Raw genomic sequence first — 6746 nt, 5'->3', positions numbered from 1 at the left:
TGAGTTGGCGGCCTCTCACTTACCTGATATTGCCTTTTGGATGTCTCAAGCCATTTCAAATTAAACAGGTTGAACACTAACACTCATGATTTTCCCTGCCAAACTGGCTCTTTCCTAGTGTTCCCTATCTTAGTGATTGGCACCACCATTGGTGCAGTTGGGCCAGTCAGAAATGGAGGCGTCATCCTAGATCCACCTCTGTCTCACTTTCCACATCTGCTGTCATCACAGCCTGTCCTGTATACTTTCTAAATAGCTCTTGATTGTCTTCCTGTTTCCACTTCCACTGCCACCACTTGCATCATCCTCTGGCCTGGATCATTGAAGTAGCCAAGTAACTGATCTCTCTGCTTCCGTTTTTTTTGTTCCTTCCAACTTGTCCAGAGTGCAAAGTAATCTATTTGACACACAAATTCAATGGTCACTCCTATATTAACATCTCATAATGGCTTCTCATTGCTCCTGGAAAAGTTGAAGTCCTCTAATGTGGCCCTAGTGATGCTGCATGGTCCATCCTGCGTTGAGTGCCTGACATGCATCACGCTTCCCCCTACCATAGGACCTCAGAACATTCCATTTCCTCTGCTTACAGCACACTTTCCTCTCCTTTTCACCCAATTAACTAAGACTCATGTTCCTGCTACAAACACACAAAGGGGGAGAAGGCCATTTCTTCTCCCCACATCCAGGAAGGTGCATGATCTTAGCCTGGACAAGAAATACATCTTGAGGAAATGCTGTAAAACCACAGGGCTAATGGATTATTCTTGGTTGGGCAGAGTTGGCTGGGCAGTGTTATGATGGAAAGTAACCCCATAATTAGCCTCTTTAGTAGAGTCTTGACTACGTCTGGCTTCCTTCAGTTCCTACCTTAGTCTGGTTCTCTAGTATTTCTATCAATTCTGTGAGGTGATTGATACTCTTGCAGGAGGTTATTTTTCTCCTTACTTGACCAGAGCCAGTTTCATTTTTATAACCAAGAATCCTGCTGAATAGTACATTTATGAATGGCCGTTTCATCGCCAGGAGAGGGAGTTCTGTGGCTATCTCGCATATTATTGTATTTGAAGATGCTCTTCCAGTGCCTGGAATATAATTAGTATTTAATAAATGTTTTTTAGATGAATAGATTCCTCTCAAAATTTCAGTAGCACTCTGCACTGATTTTTTGTATTGTAATCCTGGTTTTGCCTTTAAGGACACATGCCTTTTCTGTCATCTTTGGATTTTTCCTAGGGACTGACACTCTGCTCAGTCCCTCCCTCTTAATAGGTTCTCCAGGTGGGTATGTGGATTTAACCACAAGTTAACTTGCTTTATAGAGTTGGCTGGGAGATGCCTATTTTAGCATCATTGGAGAAATTCACATCTCCCCAACTCACCCCCATCCCAGGCATCTGAAGCAGGTCACATGTTGGAATATCTTTTGTACCTCCATTATTCAGTCCTCTCTACCTTGTCCCTAAAACAGTATAGCTACCTATGCCTGTCAGATGAAACTTTCCAATTGTCTAGGAGACTCATCATTGGAATTCCAAATTATGTATGTATATTTTGTCACTATCCTTATGGAATGGGCCTTGCAGATTTTTGACCTCTCTATATAGTAAGAAACAAAGTCAAACCAACAAACTCCTGTTTTATTGAAGTATAACTTATACACAATAAAACCCAGCAATTTAAAGTGTACAATTTATTGAATACTAACAAATACCTCTAATCATGTTATCACTACCATGATCATGCCACAGAACATTTCATCACTCCAAACAATTCCCTGTGACCTTTGCAGTCATTTCTTACCTCCTTCCTCTAGTCCCTGGCAATCACTGATTTGCTTTCTATCCCTATAATTTTCCCTTTTAGAGAATTTTGTATAAATGGAGTTATATAAGATGTAATCTTTGTGTCTGGCTTCTTTCACTCTGCATAATGCTTCTGAGATTCATCCATGTCGCTGCTTGTATATCAGTAGATTGTCCATTGCTGAGTCGTACTCCATTACCTGGACATAGCATCCTTTGTTTACACGTTTACCAGCTGATTCATTAGGGTTGTTTGCAATGATTGACTATTATGAATAAAGCTGCTATAAATATTTGAGTACAAGCTTTTGTGCAGACAAATGTTTTAATTTCTTTTGGGTAAATCTAAAAGTAGAATTGCTATGGTAAATGTATGTTTAACTTTTTAAGAAACTGCCAAGCTGTTTTCCAAAGTGGCCACACCATTTTGCCTTCTCACCAGCATGTATGAGTGTTGTGATTACTTTCTTGTAACATCTGGCATTATTGTTCTTTTTACAATTGCATTATGTATTTTTTTGCATTTCTCTAATGACTAATGATTTTGAACATTTGTAATGTTTCTCTGATAAAGTGCGTATTCAAAACTTTTACCCATTTTTTTAAAATCAGATTTTTTTGTTACTATTGACACAAAGTTGTAAAAGTTGACATGTCATTAAAAACCTGCTAGTATTTTGGCTGGAATTGTGTTGAGTCTATAGATCAATTTGCAGAGAATTGTCATCTCAGCAATATTTAATTTTATGTTCCATAAATATGCTTTATCTTTGAATTTATATAAGTCCTTAATTTCTCTCAGCAAAGTTTTATAGTTTCTCAGTGTATAGCTTTTGCATATATTTTTTAAGTGTATGCCCAAGTATTTAATAGTTTTGATATTATTGGAAATCATGCTTTTTATTTCAACTATATTCCAGTATATAGAAAAACTAGTGATTTTTATATATGGACTTTGCATCCTGTCATCTTGCTAAATTAATTATTTCTATTTCTAGTAGTTTGTTGGTCTGCAAATATGGACAGTTTTACTTCTTCCTTTCTGATTTGTATATATATATATGTATATATATATATATATATCTTTTTTTTCTCAACCTTATTTAATTGGCTGGGGCCTTCAGTACAATATTGAATAGAAGTGGAATGAGCAGTCGTCCTTGTCATGGTCCCGATCTTAAGGTGAAGCATTTAGTCTTTTTCCATTAAGTATGACATTAGTTGTAGATTTTTCATAGATGTTTTTTATCAGGTTTAGAAAGTTCTCTTATTTTCCTAGTTTGATGGAGTTCTATCGTTTTTTTTTTTAATCATGAATAGGTGTTAAATCCTGTTAAATTCTTCTTCTTCATGTAGTAAGGTGATCATATGGATTTTGTCCTTTAGTCTGTTAACACATTGATCAATTTTTGAGGAATAAACCGAAACTGAATTCTTGGGACAAATCCTATGTAGTCATGATGTTTTTATCATTTTATATAATACATGCTGTGATCTGCTAAATTTTGTTCAGAGTTTTTATGTCTGTATTACAAGGGATGGTGGTGGTGTGTAATTATGTTTTCTTATAATGTCTTTGGTTTTGGTATCAGGGTACCTCATAGAATGATTTGGGAAGTGTTCTTCCCTCTTCTATTTTCTCAAAGGGTTTATATATAATTGACATTATTTCTTTGTTTAATGTTTGATAGAATTCACCAGTGAGGCTATATAGGGCTGAAGTTTTCTTTGGGGAAGGTTTGTTTTTGTTTTTGTTTTTTTAAGAAAGAGAGAGAGAGAGAGAGAGAGAGAGAGAGAGAGAGAGAGAGAGGGACTCAAGTAGGCTCCATGCTCAGCGTGGAGCCTGACATGGGACTTGATCCCATGATCCTGGGGTCCTGACCTGAGCCAAAATCAAGAGTCAGATTTTCAACTGACTGATCCACCCAGGTGCCCCTGCTACTTGTTTCTATCACCTACTGATTAAGAAGTGCTGAAGTCTCCAGCTGTAATTATCTATTTATTTATTTTTCCTTTCATTTATATGAATTTTTCATGATGTATCTGAGGCTCTGTTATTAGATACATACACATTTATCATTATCAAATATGTCTCTTTGTTCCAGGTAATATTCCTTGTTCTGAAATTTACTTTGTCTGAAAATACTGTTTTTTGCCTTGTATACCTTTTTCATTCTTTTACTTTCAATCCTTCTGTGTCTTTATATTTATAATATGTTATAGTGTATCTGAACTCCGATGTTACATATTGATTTAGTGTCCCTCAGGTCACTGATGCTTTATCTATTTCAGTATTTTTCTTTCTGTGGTGTTCATTCAGGACAGCTCCTAATACTGGGTTTTAAATTTACTAATATTTTATTTTATACTGTTTAAGCTGTTGCTATTCTCATTCATTGTATTTTTCATTTCAGATATTGTATTCATATTGCCTAGAAGTTCCATGGATTGTTTTCATGTCTTTCCTTTTTCTCCTGATCATTCTCATGTTTTCTCTACCTCCTTTAACATATGGAACGTGTTTGTGATAGCTTTTAAAAACATCCTTGTCTGCTAATTTCATTATCTCCATCACTTTGGGCTCTATTTCTATTGATTGATTTTTTTTTTCTCGTTAATGGATTTTGTTTTCTTGATCCTTTGCACTCCTGGTAATTTGTATTATTATTATTGAATCCTGGACATTGAGTTATTTACCTTTTTAGATGATGCATTTTGTTTTATGCCTTACATAGTATTGGACTTTTATTCTAATGTATAGCTAATTTACTTGGAATTTACTGGATTGTTTCAAGGTTTGCTTTCAAGCTTTCTAAGGATGTATCCAGAGTTAACACTACTGCCAAGAGGGCAATACTTTTCTCAGGTCACTGCCTGATGTCTTTTGTAGTTTGAGTTCTTTTCACTCTGGCTGGTAGGAAAATGAACTGTTTCCATCCCTGTGTGAGCTGCAGGCACTGTTTGGTGTACAGCTTTCCTGGGCTTCTTTCTTTTCTCTTTCTTCTACTCTGGTAGTTTTCCTTCAGATGCAGAGATCATTGCCCAGTTGAGGACTTCAGAGCTCTATTATTCTCTCTTTTCAGAGGGAAAGTCTAGCTGTCTTGTCCCCTTCAAACTTCAGTCTTTATCTTCCCATCTCAGTGATACTGCTGTGTTCTGTTTGGGTTATCGCTTCCTGTACTAGCAATTTCTTCCAGGCAGAAAACTGGGGCAATTATAAGGCTTATCTCATTTATTTCCCTTCTCTCAGTCCTTTGTGGCCTGTTGTTCAATGTCTGAAAAACATTACTTCATCCATTTTTTTCTGACTTTCTAATTGTTTAAGGCAGAAAGGTAAATCTAGTGCCTGTTACTTCATGGTCAGAGGTGGAATTACACACACATTAGCTTGGCTGTATTTAATCCCTCAAGTCTCTGGACACACAGATGTGCAATTTTTGTGGTCTGAAATGTAATGGATAAGGAAATACATGACTGCCATAATTTGGGAGAAACAGGATGGGAAATGTTTTCAATTTAATATTGAAGATAACCCAGCTGACCACAACACTGATGGGAGATTATTTCAGCCTGAATCTAGTATTCTGATTTCTCGTCTACAATTGTTGATGTGTATTAGAATGACTTAGTAATGTTGAGTGTAGTGTGAGGGCTCTATCTAAATGTAGGAAGAGCCCAGAAGAATGATAGGAGTGGAGAAAGAAGGCTCTGGTGTTGACTTCCTTTGATTCTGGGAACAAACCTATGTTGCTACTATCAGATTTGCTTAGAAGGATGATGATAGCAGAAGTGGTAGGAAACCTCAACCTTGATCTCCTTTCAGCAGGACTGAGTGTTGGAGAAGGGAGGGAAGGGAATGAGCCTCTATCCATTTCCTTGAGTTGCTTTATTTTTAATTAGATGAACTTCCTTCTTACATTGAGACCTAGCACCTGATAGCGGAAGATGCCAGGATTAACGGATGCATGGATAGGAAAAAGAGACATTAGTGTCTTCTATTCTTTCTTGTCAGCAATTCTCAAGATGTTTTTTAATGGCAACCACCAGGCTCTAGTTGCTAAATACTGGGTTTGCAGCTTTTTATTATAGTCATCCCATTTTAGTTTCAGAGAATATTTTAATTGGATGGTTTTGACTTATTTGGAGTTGTCAGAATTCATACAACATAGTAGAATAACCTTAGGGATTTTGAAATGTGTGTCTTGAAATAGAGCCGGAAAAAAAAAAAAAAGAGGAATAGAATCTGTGTTGGTATTAAAATCCACTTGGAGCAAGGGAAATTTACAGCGTGGGTTGCTTTGTGGACTCTCCCGACATCACTGCTGAGTCTGCACTTTGGGGGACAGTCTGTCATTTAAATACTGCCAGGTTGTTCATTTTAAATGATCTGTTCTGAACAAAATAGTCTCTATTAAAAAAACTTTGGGCTAAATTCTTTTACCAAAACAGGTTCCATGTCATACTAAAAGATGAAATTTGCCACATCAATAGTATTTTAGAAAAACCAGCTACAATTGGTAATGAAGTGCCCTAAATACTTGAAAAGGTATGAGAGTTGCAAGTCATCAGAAAGCTGTTCATCTTCAGCTTTGTAATATTTTGAAATAGGGCCATCTAGTGGAAATGTGGGTCATCCCCTAACTGTGAAACCGTGAGTGCATCCTCTAAGACCTTACATTCCCGTTTTTAAAATATGTTTTAATGCTTCTGAATTCAAATTACCTGTTCCTATATAAATAAATAGTCTGCTCAGAAATACATTTCCTCTCAAGTTCTTGAACTGATTAATTTAGTAATATCATAAGCTGTCAATAGACATTCAATTAGGTTTCTCAAAGTTCTAAGTTGTTAACTACCCCCCCGCCTTCTATGAAAAACAGCCCTTTCTAGTCTGCTTCCTTCCCACTACCACCCCTTTCACCATGAAATCTTATTGAAGAA

The sequence above is a fragment of the Panthera tigris genome, chromosome D4, assembly GCF_018350195.1.
Source record: "Panthera tigris isolate Pti1 chromosome D4, P.tigris_Pti1_mat1.1, whole genome shotgun sequence".
NCBI classification, from domain to species: Eukaryota; Metazoa; Chordata; class Mammalia; order Carnivora; family Felidae; genus Panthera; species Panthera tigris.
Note: the sequence above shows the minus strand (reverse complement) of the source record.